The following is a 16481-nucleotide window of genomic DNA, read 5'->3' as shown; positions in this document are numbered from 1 at the left end:
GGTTAATTGGAGTTACCAGATTGTCTGTAGGTATAAATACTCTGTGAGTGTGCCCTGCGATGGGTTGGGACCCCATCCTGGGTTATTTCCTGCCTTTTGCCCATTCCCTCCAGGATAGGCTCCAGACCCCCTGTAACCCTGAATGTGATAAGTAGTTACACAAAATGGATGGATTATTTCATATATTTATACTTTAGTTAGCCATATTTTCAGTTTCGGCAACTTCTACTGTTTATTTAGGACTTATTCCACAAATATATACTGTATCTCTGCAGTTCATAGTTAAGTCCTTTGATGTTTTGTGAGTGCCTTTGTTTTCTTTTGTGCCATCTAATCCAGTTACACGTTTAACTTCCCTGACTGGATGGCACAAGCAAGAATTCCTATGTACTGATGTCTAAAGGGCAAGTGAAAAATATTCATTACCAAGGTTGCAGTTTAAGTTTTGGAAGGAATGTGGGCTACCAGTCACAAAACTGAAAGGAAATGATTGTCACACACATATTTATCCCAATTATTGCATGAGAATAACTGTTAAATTATGCATTTATTAACTGTTAAATTAACTGTTAAATAGGCATAACGTTAAGACAGGCATATAAATCCACTACACATCATCATCCTTCAGTTTCAAACATGCTAAATTCAACGATCATCTGATTAAAAACATTTCATATCTCTCTTTTTATCAAAGACAAGCTTCTGTTTTATGGTTAATATGCTGATTATGATCTGTTACGATCCATGCTGACGGCCCCTTACTTTAAATGTTGCCGCAGCAGGGAATTGTGGGATGGCAGTTCTGTAAAGGATGGTCCCTATGCTAAAGGCGGTAAGAAAGGAAGCATTGAAGCACCTTTTAGAGAATTTCAACAGCTCTTCTTTTGGCTGCCTGTCAGGATCAGCACTCTTCCATCCCAGCCCTTCATGTCTCTTCCTTGCTTGGCCAGCAGGTGGTGCTGCAGGTGACTCTCTGGTTCCCTCCTCTGTCTTTGCGCTTTTTCCTAATGTATTGCCCAGGTTCCCTGCGCTTTCATTCATTGGTTATTTATGTATTATTCTCACCTGTCCTGCGTCGCGTCTTGTTAGCCTTGTGTGTATTTAAGTTCCTGCTCTGTTTTCCAGTCAGTCGCTGTATGTGGATCTGTGAATGTAGCTGGGTGTCGTCGCTCTGTTTCTAGGTTCGGCTCCCTGGGTTACCTGGTTCCCAGTCTTCCCTTGTTCCTTAGTTGTGCTTAATTTCTTTGTCTATAATGAATTCAGTGTTTTTCCCCGCATGTTTTTTGACTCCTCGTGGTCCTTTTGTTTTATACTTTCCCCCCGTTTGTTCAGTTTCTTCAATAAACTCCTTTTTGTCTTGGAGCCACTAGTGGACAGTCACCTTTTTCCCTCCTGCACCGTTACAGCTGCCACTTAGACGCTTCTAGCTCATCTCACTCAGAAACCTTCCTATGCAAAATAAAGACTATTCAACCACAGCTTAAGTTCCTAAAGTGTGTCAGTGATATCCATCCAACGTTAATGCACCATTATCAAGTCATGTCACATTCCGATAGATTTTAAGCTATCAGGAGAGCTTACCTCTTACGCAGATACCCTTCATCCTTGAGATTATAGCTTTAAATCCTTCAGACAGCTGCAGAACTTCTGTGTATAGAGAGTGTTCCATGTCAGGAATTATATAAATTAATATTGCTGATGCTAACAGTCTTTTCCAAGCCCCTCATACGAGCAATGATGTTGATAGATAAGATCGATGTATCGTCCTTTGTGTACATGTATCTGGGCTTTATGGTTATTTTCAAGATCCGGCGATAAACGGCAACGAAAATACACAACGGCTGGTCAAAATGGATTTTTTAAATAAACATTGGCATCCAAATTGGCATTTGACCTGAAATATTAATGAAATATTGGTCAAATTAAATCAACACAATAGCCAAGCAACGCAATAGACAAATGTGCATTGTCGGGCGAAGATCCGGTAGATACAGGTAGATGTAGCGATACAAGTTGTGGTGGGCGGGGAGAGTGCTGTACGTTATAACGGTGGTTAGTTTTCGTATTTTCTCTAGAAATTTGGATGTTATATCGAAGTTTACGCTGTAAGGGTGTACGCTGTAAACAATGGCTGCTATTAGAATAATACAAAGACTAAAAACGGGAATTAGAAACCTGTACGTTGAAAAGGTGAAAACGTTGTATCCGGGGTACGTAGTAACGAGGTTCGACTGTATGTGTTTCTCACAGGCTTTTCCAGAATGGGTTTGGTGTCCTTCTCTGCCATCCTGTATCTCGAGCCGCTGTGGGGCGCTGTCTCCCTGCTCAGAAAGGGCCCATCGTTATTATCTTCATAGAAGGAACAAAACATGCTTGTATTGCCTTAGCAACCAGCTGAATAGATGTTTGTAGTGAGTGAATCCCTATGTGATACTAAGATGCTAATATAATGGCATAGGGGGGAAAAAATCATTCGAAATTAAAATATTAAGAAATTATCACTGACCTTTGTGTGTCAAATTGAAAGAACCGGAGAACAATTTTATTGCTAGAGCCCTCGTCAACAAAAACACAGAAAGCCTTCTAGATGTCTTCTATGAGTTTAGAGTAGCACACATTAAAGCATTTCAGTTTGTTTGGATATGATGCAACCAAATATATACTTTCTGCCTATGAGTGTAGGATTAGGTCAAGGTGACACTGTCACATGACCGCATGACACGGACCATTCCGAGTAGAGGGTTTTATTCAGAGATAGGGGCATTATCAATACTTAAGGAAACACCCACAGACTTGTATTTCAGCCTGGGGGAGGGGGGCGGACCCACCACAGGGTCCCCCCAGGGAAGGCACTAGATTGGTGTCAGCAGTTGATTACAGAGCTGCTTGGGGATGTTAAGGCCAGTGGTGTGTTTCTTTGTTAGGTCATTCTTGGTGGCACAATCAGAGACCCCTGTGAGGGTGCCTGATGCTGCTGTGCAGGTAGGGGGCAGTAGTGCAACTTTGGGCTTCCTGTTAAGAGGCAGTTTCCTGTTAGGATCACTGTAGTATGAGGTAGTGGCATGGTTGGTTAATTCGGGGCTCAACTTAAAAATGACCAGACCCCCCCCCCCCCCCCCCGATTTCTCAAAAACTAAATAAATAGATAGTAAGTAGAGTCAGGAGCTCATAGCTAAGTAGCTGGTTAACAGAACTTAAGAAAAATGTTTATTTAATATTTAGTGTAGTGACTGTTTGTGGCCAGCAGGGGGTTCGGCTACTGTTAAGCCTTTATATGCTGTAGTAATGAAAGGAGAAAAATGCTGTAATTCCACATCTGACGAGTAATGAATGGCTTCTCACAGGGCAGATTTTTAAATGAGGTTTATGTCCTTGATTAACTCCTGTGAATTTCCACTGTTTGTCCTGAGGGAACAACATCAATAGTCCATTACAACAGTATAGCTGCAGCATACACCTACACAATGTCAAACTAAGTTAAAATAGCCTATTTTAATAATGAAACACTGTGTACATTGTGATATCAGTTCAGTTACATTCTTCTGGCTTTTATTATAGCTGGAGTAAGATAGCACTCCACTTCCTGTCCAGAAACAGGACAGGATATGGAATACCGGTAATGGACTCCACACCTCTCTAAGACATGGGGCTTCGCTTATGATGGGGGGGGTCATTAAATCCTCATTAGTGTAACCCCTCCCCCTTCAGTGCTCCAGAGGCCCAGTGCTCCAAGTTTATTGAAGAAGGAGGCAGTAATTTCTGAATGTGGCCCGTGGTAGAGCTGCCACCGATGGCCGTATGGACAGTGCGTTCTCTGACCCCATAATAGGCTTATGAAAGCCATTATATAGCCTTGACCACCTGCTTGGCAGTAAACATAACGGAGACAGATAGAGATTTAGGAGTCGTGATGGGGCCACCTCTTCTTTTCTATCCAGACCTGCCTACCTGCCTCTCGTCAGACCAGTCAGGATTTATGTCAACCCCATGCACTGACCAGTCATGTTCCATTTTAAAGGCTTCCATAGGTACCGTACCCCAACTGACCATCACCTCCAAATTCCTTCCATTGCGGTCTGCCTGTGTGGTGAGGCTCCTTCCAGGACTAACCCAGTCCTCAAAGCGGAGAAGAGAGTCAATGCAGATTTGCGAAGAACCAAATTCCCATCAGACTCAGTCCCAGTGACATAAGCTGCTTTCTGCCAAGGTATTTCTCTTAAAATGTTTTGAAACTGAAAGTTGAAATTGTGATAAGAGCCAGAGCATTACTCTCAACAAAAAACTAGCACAAACAAAAATTCTGAAAAAGTGTCAGAGTTAATGAAAAATAAAACACTTTACAGTCAATCTGAATAGTACTCTTCATAACTAAATGCTTGTGTAAAAGTAGTGCTGTACGCTAGACCATGATATGGGAGATATACATTCTGAACAAATTACTAGTACAGGAAATGGTAACAATAACAACAGTGCAATAAACTCAATAAAGTCAATTTTGACCATCACATTTCTTAAGCACCGAACTAAAACAGCATTGGAGAAAAATGTCAAATACAGCTGATCAAATAAAGTTTATGGTCAAAAGAAAGTTACTGTAACACATGCATTTAAATATATATAGGGCCCAGTGGAGCTCAGCTCCGCCTCCTTATGACCAAACTGCACCATGATGGAGCCCAGCTCCGCCTCCTTATGACCAAACTGCACCTTGATGGAGTACGGCTCCTCTTATTTCAGTGTTAAGCATTTCCGAATGTCCCAAAATTAATGAAAGATTCAAAGTGAACAGTTTAATAAAAGGTCAATTTTGCAGTAAAGGTCATGTTTTTCCACCAGCTTTAATGTTTTGTTTCATTACTTGCTCTGATTTCTCTAGTGGATGAGATATTCCTACATTATGCTTTGATTTCTGTTCCATGTTTTTGTATTTTGACTCATTTCGCTTGCCGTACTACTGCCAATCTTCCCTTACTAGCTAGACTTTTCCAGACATAAGGTGTTTAAGAAGCAATCTGTGAATCACTTTATATTTTAATACATTGTTGATTGGACATTGTGAATAAATAAGCAAGAATATTAAAGACGGTATTAAGGCATTTTGATGCATTTTTATTCTGTACCCGTTGTCCAGTCCCCTGCACCCTGCTGAATGCCCTGTGCCCTGTCCCCTGCCCTATACTCTGTGCCCTGTGCCCTGTCCCCTGCCCTATACTCTGTGCCCTGTGCCCTGTCCCCTGCCCTATACTCTGTGCCCTGTGCCCTGTCCCCTGCCCTATACTCTGTGCCCTGTCCCCTGCCCTATACTCTGTGCCCTGTGCCCTGTCCCCTGCCCTATACTCTGTGCCCTGTGCCCTGTCCCCTGCCCTATACTCTGTGCCCTGTGCCCTGTCCCCTGCCCTATACTCTGTGCCCTGTGCCCTGTCCCCTGCCCTATACTCTGTGCCCTGTGCCCTATGCCCTGTCCCCTGCCCTATACTCTGTGCCCTGTGCCCTGTTCTGTAGCCGTTGTCCGGTCCCCTGCACCCTGCCGTATGCCCTGTGCCCTGTCCCTTGCCCTATACTCTGTGCCCTGTGCCCTGTTCTGTACCCGTTGTCCGGTCCTCTGCACCCTGCCGTATACCCTGTGCCCTGTCTCCTGCCCTATACTCTGTGCCCTGTTCTGTACCCGTTGTCCGGTCCCCTGCACCCTGCCGTATGCCCTGTGCCCTGTCCCCTGCCCTATACTCTGTGCCCTGTTCTGTACCCGTTGTCCGGTCCCCTGCACCCTGCCGTATGCCCTGTGCCCTGTCCCCTGCCCTATACTCTGTGCCCTGTTCTGTACCCGTTGTCCGGTCCCCTGCACCCTGCCGTATGCCCTGTGCCCTGTCCTATACTCTGTGCCCTGTTCTGTACCCATTGTCTGGTCCCCTGCACCCTGCCGTATGCCCTGTGCCCTGTCCCCTGCCCTATACTCTGTGCCCTGTTCTGTACCCGTTGTCCGGTCCCCTGCACCCTGCCGTATGCCCTGTGCCCTGTCTCCTGCCCTATACTCTGTGCCCTGTCCCCTGCCCTATACTCTGTGCCCTGCCCTATACTCTGTGCCCTGTGCCCTGTTCTGTACCCGTTGTCTGGTCCCCTGCACCCTGCCGTATGCCATGTCCCCTGCCCTATACTCTGTGCCCTGTTCTGTACCCGTTGTCTGGTCCCCTGCACCCTGCCGTATGCCCTGTGCCCTGTCTCCTGCCCTATACTCTGTGCCCTGTCCCCTGCCCTATACTCTGTGCCCTGCCCTATACTCTGTGCCCTGTGCCCTGTTCTGTACCCGTTGTCTGGTCCCCTGCACCCTGCCGTATGCCATGTCCCCTGCCCTATACTCTGTGCCCTGTTCTGTACCCGTTGTCTGGTCCCCTGCACCCTGCCGTATGCCCTGTGCCCTGTCTCCTGCCCTATACTCTGTGCCCTGTCCCCTGCCCTATACTCTGTGCCCTGCCCTATACTCTGTGCCCTGTGCCCTGTTCTGTACCCGTTGTCTGGTCCCCTGCACCCTGCCGTATGCCCTGTCCCCTGCCCTATGCTCTGTGCCCTGTGCCCTGTTCTGTACCCGTTGTCCGGTCCCCTGCACCCTGCCGTATGCCCTGTGCCCTGCCCTATACTCTGTGCCCTGTGCCCTGTTCTGTACCCATTTTCCGGTCCCCTGCACCCTGCCGTATGCCCTGTGCCCTGTCCCCTGCCCTATACTCTGTGCCCTGTTCTGTACCCGTTGTCCGGTCCCCTGCACCCTGCCGTATGCCCTGTGCCCTGTCCTATACTCTGTGCCCTGTGCCCTGTTCTGTACCCGTTGTCCGGTCCCCTGCACCCTGCCGTATGCCCTGTGCCCTGCCCTATACTCTGTGCCCTGTTCTGTACCCGTTGTCCGGTCCCCTGCACCCTGCCGTATGCCCTGTGCCCTGTCCTATACTCTGTGCCCTGTGCCCTGTTCTGTACCCGTTGTCCGGTCCCCTGCACCCTGCCGTATGCCCTGTGCCCTGCCCTATACTCTGTGCCCTGTTCTGTACCCGTTGTCCGGTCCCCTGCACCCTGCCGTATGCCCTGCCCCCTGCCCTATACTCTGTGCCCTGTGCCCTGTTCTGTACCCGTTGTCTGGTCCCCTGCACCCTGCCGTATGCCCTGTGCCCTGCCCTATACTCTGTGCCCTGTTCTGTACCCGTTGTCCGGTCCCCTGCACCCTGCCGTATGCCCTGTGCCCTGCCCTATACTCTGTGCCCTGTTCTGTACCCGTTGTCCGGTCCCCTGCACCCTGCCGTATGCCCTGCCCCCTGCCCTATACTCTGTGCCCTGTGCCCTGTTCTGTACCCGTTGTCTGGTCCCCTGCACCCTGCCGTATGCCCTGTGCTGCCATGGATGAGACTGAAAATCCTCAAATAGTCGAGCATCAGTGTTTCTTTTTGTGTTAAATTTTATTAAGTGCTGAAACTCTTAGTTTCTTTCCCCTTATGGGGGGCTGGTGCCATCTATAAGAAAAGCAGAAGCTGTCTGGTTGCAGTCTTGTGTGGTCTCCTCATCTCACTGATGCCGTAGCTACTTTGTTGAAGAAGAAATGACTGATATCTGTCTGTAAGTCACACGCCCCCATGTGGCCTGCAGTCAGAATTTTTCTGTAGGTGTCAGACACATGCTGTTGGGGGTGTAGCCCCCTGACCCCCCACTCCAGTTCCCAGTCATCCTCCTCCATCCTAACGCTGTTTGTTATTGCTGTCATCCAGAAGCAGAAATTGCAGGATATTTTTCACTCTGGCTGAGACTGCAATGAACAGATGGCAGGTTATCTGGAAAACACAGGAGTAATAGCCATTATACAAGCATACTCTGCCAGTGCATTATGGTCTCCTCTAATACATAATAATAATGATCATGGGAAAAATGAGCGATCTTTGTTAGCTTGGGTGTTTGGAGGGTTTGCTGAAGATATATTAAAATGTTCATGTACTTTGCTTTCATTTGTGGTGGGAATGACATCTGCCTGTGCGAATTTAAGCTGCTTTCCCCAAACCCTGACTGCGATAAGCGGTTAGAAGATGGATGGATGGATGGACAGACGGAAGGACTCGGACTTGTTTGTGGCATGCGGCCAAACCAACTGGTTAGATTGACTGAAAGTAATTCTGTTTCATTCATTGCAGTCTGTCATCCATCATTGCATTTCATTCATTTATGGAGGTTAGAAACCTCGCGAGGTGTGCAGTCGCAGCTCTACTAAGGTCGCTTACACCTACAGGCTTTCTGTTTCGCCTTATATTTATGTTATGTGTTTATCAGACGCTTAGCGAAAGTGACGCAGGTGTTACAGGCATCACGCAGCCAGTGCTGATATATTATGCAACATTAGAAGGGGCTGAAATTCCCTCTCTCATCATTGCAGATGCTTTACATAGTTTCACTGTGTAAGTCTGGAATTCCTGTAACAATCATTACCCGGCATGGGGGCCCTTCTGTTCTGGTCCTGTTTGCCTTAACAGGCTTTCTCATGCAATAAAGCAGTTTGGTTTGACTCTGGCTAATTTGAGCCATTACATTAATGCTCCTTGGTTGCAGAAAGGAGGTCTCACTGTAGGAGAAAATCTGCATCACTATACACAACTGCACAGGAGCTAAGAGCTGCATGGCTGAATTTGCGATTTCGATCATGATGCAGAAGCGAAAGATAATTGAATAGGACCTCGATGCTAATTGAACGAGACCTCATTTCTGCTCATTGATTCACATGTCAGGGAGGACGCTGTCATTATGACAGACAGCGACTGCTGTTTTGCTGAATAAAGCCAGTGTGAGACATAGATCTGAGCAAACGCGGCATACAGAGCTCTAACGCCTCAGCTAAGACACCTGAAGGTTGATGTCTTACTGGTAATGTCTTAGCGAACTAGAAGTTCGAATGTACGTCACCCAGCCGTGATGTTTATGACATTTGCTGTGATCTGAATAAGTCATATTGCTGTTTTCTTTATTTATACTTCAATTTATTATGGGTCAGTATACTTGAGTTCTCTGTTCTGGGTGTTTTAACTTCTAGTCTTTAGACGTTTCTTGAGTGTTGTTTACATCTTAAAAATACCCCTGCATTCTGTCACGAGGGTGTTTCCAAACACAGTCTGGCTGCATGAAATATTTAACCTGGATCAAACTCATCGGATAGCATCTAATATCACACTTTTGTTTTATATCTAGGTGAATATATCTTATTTTCAGTTAACTGAGAGCAAATGTTAATTTCTGCACTTTTTTTAAGTGACATGAAAGATTGCGGTCAGCCTTTTATGGGATTATTCAGAGAAGCCCAAATGAAGTGGATGCTGACCGAGACTGTATGCTAACTATATTCTGTGTGTGTGAATATATTTCTATTAGTGGAATACTGATGGGGGGGGGGGGGGGGGGCGGTGATTTTTGCATTAACCTTGGTCTGTGTCTGTAGCCCTATTTAACCTCCCTGTCTTCTGAGCTCTTCCCAGGAGGGGGCAGTAACAGCTGGCCTTCCTCGACCACCGACTCCAGTCCCTGGCTCCTTTTCATTTGGATTTGTCGCGTTTCAGGGCCCCTGGGTCACCTCTGGAATCCCGACCTGTTAACTGGCGTGCTGGGTACTGCTATGATTTTGGAACAGGAGGCGCTGAGAGCACATGGGCTGCAGGACAGGGGGTGCTGAGAGCACGCGGCTGCAGGACAGGGGGCACTGAGTACACGTGGCTGCAGGGCAGGGGGTGCTGAGAGCACGTGGGCTGCAGGGCAGGGGGCGCTGAGAGCACGCGGCTGCAGGACAGGGGGCGCTGAGAGCACACGGGCTGTAGGGTAGGGGGCGCTGAGAGCACGCGGCTGCAGGACAGGGGGCGCTGAGAGCACACGGGCTGTAGGGTAGGGGGCACTGAGAGCACACGGGCTGTAGGGTAGGGGGTGCTGAGAGCACGCAGCTGCAGGACAGGGGGCGCTGAGAGCACACGGAGTGTAGGGTAGGGGGTGCTGAGAGCACGCGGCTGCAGGGCAGGGGGCGCTGAGAGCACGTGGGCTGCAGGGCAGGGGGCACTGCAGAAGGGGAAGGGCGCCAGACCACCTGCACACTTCCTATTCGCCAGCTCACAGTACAACAGTGCTAAAGATCAAAGCTCTATAAAATTCACCTGGAATGAGAAGAGTTTCCATCAGGGTCATGTTAATCAGAAGGCATCATCTAGTGTGCAGAAGAGGTACCTGTGCAGGGAGACCTGTTAAGGACAGCAACACACTTCACTAGAATTTGGAATTTGGATTCTCTTTCTCTATCCCTGATTTTATCCACTGCAGCATTCGGCAGGAAACAAAATTTCTGTTTCGCACAACTGCCTCTGCCTGTCTTAGGCATTAAAGCCACCAAGCTGAATCATAGACCTTCAGCTCTGCCCCGATACCCAAGATATGAAATAACAAGTTTGTCCAGTAATGTTTATTGCCACAAGACTTGTGTAGTGATTGCACCTGTTCAGCCTATCTTTCTGCATCATCTGTTGTGTCCTGTTTTTCCTGAAATCCTGAAGCTAGTCATTATCTTCTTGTGGTCAGTTTTTCATGTCATCCAAAAGTAGACAATATAGATCATCTTCTACCTTTTATTTGGGGGTAGCAATCTTAAGAGTTTCCAGTTCTATTTTTCTCAGAGATTCTTATGATCTTTTCCACCGAGGCAGAAAATGTCTGTCAGAGGAAGATCCGGAAATCAGGGCCAAAACGAACAGCCTGCGTACGCATCAATTCCATTAGCTCCTCCAATCTCTCTTCTCGCTTTGAGAAAATCATAAAATATTAATGCTTCGACTTGATTTATAACCTTCCCAGGCTTCCTGCAAATAGTCTAGGAGTCCTGGAACCTATCAACCGTGAAATAATTTTTGTGTGGGATAAAAGTTATATTTGCTGAAAGCTGTTTAGCTTGTCACCTGTATAGGTTCTCCAGCTAATATTTCTGACAGGAAGTGTGGGCCGTGTCATTTGGACAATCTTCTTTTATTATTTTTGTGTAGCTTTGGCTAAGCACGAGGCACACTGTAAACACCGAGCTCGCTCACTGCATCCAGCACTGCCACAAAGCCACCTTCTGAAGTAGCCTGACTTTTTGAGAGACGTGGACCTGGGCTTTCGTACCTCGCTTGTTCTATACACATTCATCTACCCTGTGGCTGGAAAGTCACCCTTCAGCTGTTGGATCTGCAAGACTCTTAACCCGCATCACTCCCACCTAATGTCCGTGCGACTTTAAGGAAACATCGAGCAATAAAAATGGATTTTGAACAATAATGGTGGTGGTAAGGAGCATATGCAGATTACAGCGTTTTGCCACACCCACCACACAACAAACCACCTCAGGGATGAGAACCTGATTGCAGCCGTGCAGCAGGTGTTACCTCAGCACCACACTAGTCTGAATGAAAAAGTGGGAGTTTTTTTTCCAGTGGCTGGAGTGCCAATCCTGCCCCTAACCCCTAAATTTTCCCTGTAAGTTGGAGGGCCACCTTGCAGGACTGGATGTAGGTTAACATCATACCCAGGACAAAGCAATTGCAGGTTAAGGGCCTTGCTCAAGGACCCAATGGTGTAGAATCACTGCAGACATTCATGGGATTTGAACCAACAACCTTCCGATCACTATTAATGCACACTCAGAAAAATCTCGTTACGGCAACACACATAGGGCAGGCAAGTAAAGGCCTTGGTGACTATTTTGGAGTTCATATTGAGCTCCAGAAATGACATTCAGTTCAGTTAGTGCTCACTTCATTTGCATTTTTATGCAGTAAGTCACTCTAGATTAGATTAGTAGTTCATTTGCCAGGAATTGCACTCATTAAATTCAAGAATGTTTGAGCAAACAGTTGACTTTTACCCTAAAAGGCACGTCATTTGCCATCAGAGAATCAAGTTAGCAATCTGGCAGCGATACCTGCCTTCGGCCACGTGCTCCATGTGATTGCAGTGTGCCTTTGATAATACGTGACACATCAGACAGGAGAGGAGATGTGAAAAAGCACACATTCAAATGAGTGAAAGGGTGGCGTCTTCGTACTAAACGGTGCGACTCCTTGCTTTGCTGCTTTACAGCCCTGATTTGCATCTTAGCCAAAGGTGTTCATATGTGCAAATAATGGTGGGGACCGCGGTCGAGCTCTTGCCGTCATTCTGCCTGTTCATTTTCCACCACAGCTGTCACTTCAGCTTCCCACGTCTAAGAACAGGACACGTGCTGCGCAGGAGGCGGAGCAATCTGCCTCCATCAGGTATTTGCTGCAGCTGCAGCCAGCGTTGATTCTGACAAACACTGGTGCACATCAGAGACAGACCAAAGAAAGGTATTCAGGAATAGCACAGCGTAAATACTCATTTCAGTGTGGCCCGGTGAATCTGGCATTCACTGAGGATGACTAATATAAAGCAATATGCTGTTCCCCAGAGATCTGACGGCATGGTGTAACTGACAACAGCACAAGCAGTGCTGGGGGGGGCTCAGAGGGTTAGACCTCTGATCCTGCGCTCAGACCCCACGCTTCAATATCACCTCTATGTGTGTATGCCTCGTAAAAAGCAGAGCATGATGGGATATTCGAAAGCTAACACATACCTCTTTACATGTATTATATCCTATATTTTCATTTTAATGGAATTACCGTATGTGAGGTTGTGGCCTTTCAATTCAGGGATTTACGCCTCGGCCTATAATATGCCTGCCATTGCCCAGCTTCAATCGATGGATGCATCTCACAGAACTCCATGCATATTTTATAAAGTGTATTTAACACAAGAGAAGCCCAGCTTTGGAAAACATGCCGTAAATAACCGAACGCGACGAAGACTCACGTCTGTCAGGAGCTGAGAGAGAAGCAATAAAACGAAGACATTATGTGCGTAAATGTAGACATTATAGCCTCGGGCTGTGGCTGCGTTTAAAGATGTTTAGGATGCTGTAGTTCATGGAAGTGGATATTGTTTTACTCCGTCAAATGGCCTCCAGTTCTTGCAGAGGGTTCTGTCACCCGCATTGTGCAGTAGGATTTGTTTTGAAGAAAAATCAAGACTTGTAAGCTCGAGCCTCAAACATTACTGTCATTGACGCGCTGAACCTAGATAAACATTTGTGCACATTTGAGGTCAATCTGTCATTGTTGGAAGCTCTTTTTGTCTCTCTACTGGTGGCCCCCGGTATTGGGGGAGGGGGGGACGGGCAATTACTTTTCTACTAATGTCATCCCATCCTTGTGATTCATCAGATTGAATGAAACCGAAACTATACCCTCGATATTTTAGTATTGATTAAAACATCAAGAAGTCTATTACATTTAGCTTGTTGAGAGAGTTGTGACTGAGGTCTGTCGATGGGTAGAAATCGCTCATCTCCACACAGACGTCACTGCTGCCTCTATTTCCCCTCTAAATGGAGAGAATCAAACATCCCTTTCCGTGGTATTACGAGATATTCTTCAGATCTGGCCTTTATAAAACGGAATGAATGAAGAGCACATGGTGTCCAGTCAGCATTTAAAAGCCACTCACTGTACATTTCTGCCATATTACCACAGACAAGTGACCTTGTTTTCGCCCTTCATGCTGACAAGTAAAATGTCAGACTCTATGTGTAAGTCGGCAGCATCTGAATGCCACAGAGCAGGACATCTCAACTGATTAACTGTTAGCATAATTATTAATCAGAAATACGACTTACCTAGTTATGCATGTCAAGTTGACCTTCACTAAATCTCCCTAAATATCTATACATGTGGATGTTCTTTGCCACCGGGACACGTAAGTCAAACAAAGATGCCGTTTAAATCTAGCTAAAGCCATCTTTCCACCATTTAACGCAAACTAACTTTACGTAGAATCAAATAGGCGTTGTTGTCAGTGACTCCTCCCTCTATCTCAGGAGCCGCCTTGGCTCTGTTGTACATTCAGACTTAAGGAGCTGAAAATAATGGAATATTTCTGGCTAGAATATTTCATTTAAAACCCACAGAGTTGAAGCAGAGGCGTCTAAAGCCAGTTCCGTGGCTCACTGATATACACACAGACTGTCATTATTATAAACATAATATCTGGTTTTAAAGGTATGAATGGCCTTAATATCACCTCGTTCATTATAATAATCTTGAACTATAAATAAATATGCAAATTTGTTTCATTTCATTTATTAGTATTTTTATTTAATCAGCGTAGGTGGGTGGTGTCTCCCTTGGTAACGCTTCATGGGCAGACAGAATTACTGTAATATATATTATTATTTTCCTTTCGAGGAGGTATGTGTTCTGGGAAAGATCTCCCCCCCCCACAGCACCTCGGGACTTAAGGAAAGCTGATAATCTTGGCTGTGCTTGCTGTGGGTGTTTCATTGTTTTTCTCTGTTTTCCAGTCCCTGTTGAAATTGTGACTTTTTATTTGTCTTTGATTGTTTGGTTTTCTGCGTCTTCTCATTGCCCCGCTGCCCCTCCCTACATCAGTAACGGAGTCTGAGTCTGTTCCCCCCCAAACTCCCCCTGTCCCCGTCCTTCTACCCTTGAGTCTTCCACAATAAATTCAGAGATTTCTTTCTGAAAAGTTGACCATGTCTGCTGATGGTTCTCAGTAGATTCAGTGCCAACTTCTAGATTAATCTTTTGGGCTGAGTGAGTTGAACTTCCGACTGCTCTGAAACCAGCCGGCTCCCCGGTCCCATCCAATGGGATGATGAGAATCTCGGCCCGATTCCCACCATGTACTTGATAACATGCAGTAGTTAACTGTCAGTTTACTTGCTGCATTGAGTGTACAGACACCTAGAGTGACTGTGCTACTCTGCAGATCCTGGAGGACACCAGTACTGACGGCGATAATAAGCTTTTGCTGATATTTTTATAGAGCTGACCTACAAATATAATACACCAACAAAGACAATTTGTACTAGATGCACCCCAGAAATCTGCAGAGATTTCCAGGTCTATGTTAGGTAGGAGGTGGGGGGGGGTCCATTCTTTGCTGTACCACACATTACCAATAGAGAACTACTCCAACATCTTGCTTTGGGGTAACTCAGCAGCTAGCACCTCCCAGTGCCACCTCCCACTGCCCTCCCCCCATCCATGCAGGTTTCATGCAGACACTCTGAGGTCTTCCTCTTACCCCAAGCAACAAACACTTCAACAAGTGTGGCAATGTGTACCATGTGATGATCCATCCTGTCCAGTATTTCCAGTGCCTTGTTGTGACTGGATGGATTGATGAATGGATGGATGGATGGATAGATGGATGGTTGGTTTGTGGAATTTGCGGTGTAATGAGCTTTTAGATTAGGGAATGAGTCGAATACCTGTCTGTTATAAATACTAGACCTGGGTAGAAAAAAATGTTTTTTTTTTTTTCATTCAGTACATTAAAAAATATCTATGCTGGTCATACAGGCCCATTATACTGGGAGAAAGGGACCGTAACCCTAACCCTAACCATACCTCTAACCATAACTCTGGTCACAGCAGCGTCCGCTGACCACCAGACCACCTCCCATGATATCTGTACATGGCTGAAAGTGTCTCACCTCCTCCCTTTGAGGGAAGATGTACTGTATGCGTGGGACCCCTGATGTCTTTCCCTAATTCCCCATGGATCATACTGCTGTGCCCTTTGGGATTTAAAACGTCTCGCCAGGGATGAGAAACCCGCCCATTCTTAGAGTTATTGCAGGATTTCTGCAGTCTCAGTGGAAACTGCTGGAACACAGAGAAAGGTGCTGCTAGTTCTGCTTTATATTTCACTTCAGATTGTCGTTAATTAAATGTCATCTCTTTATAGGTGAGGAGCCTTTAGTTCATGATTAGCCTTATTTTAAGTACTTTTGCAGGAGTGATTCCTTTTATAAATCATATGCATATCGTTCCCTCTACCCATTTACTGTCACTTTTTCTTTGCTTTTTATCACTTTCAAGATGGTCCTTCTTGTTCAAATCCATGATGGTGCCAAAGTAATGACCCCTGAGGTCAGCAGCTGTTCTCGGAACCTGTATCTGGTATATGAGGTCTGTACATTTAGGATTTCTGCATTTAGGATCTTAATTAGTTTTTATTTTTTAAGACGTCTGTGATGGGTTGGTGCACCATCCTGGGTTGTTCCTTACCTTGCGCCCATGGGCTCCGGACTCTCCGTGACCGTGAATAGAATAAGTGGTTCCAGAAAATGGATGGATGGATTTTGAGATTTACAGGCAGGCGATATTTGCTCTGATCACCCAGCAGAAGCGCGATTTCATGGAGTTGATAGGAAATCGTGGAGGAGCTGTTGGACATGTGAGTCCAGACGCTGGTGTAGTTAACGACATGCCTGACTCCTGGAAAGCATAATTAGCTGGGCCCAGCCGTTCAGAAGTAATCTGATGGCATTTTCGGCTACTGGATTGGATAAAATCTTGAAAATTGGTTGTTCAAAAGAAGAAAATGATTTAAAAACTGAAGTAGATCATATA

Source organism: Brienomyrus brachyistius, unplaced genomic scaffold (genome assembly GCF_023856365.1).
Source record: "Brienomyrus brachyistius isolate T26 unplaced genomic scaffold, BBRACH_0.4 scaffold43, whole genome shotgun sequence".
Taxonomy (NCBI): Eukaryota; Metazoa; Chordata; class Actinopteri; order Osteoglossiformes; family Mormyridae; genus Brienomyrus; species Brienomyrus brachyistius.
The sequence above is the reverse complement of the archived record's forward strand: the minus strand, read 5'-3'. Positions refer to the sequence as shown.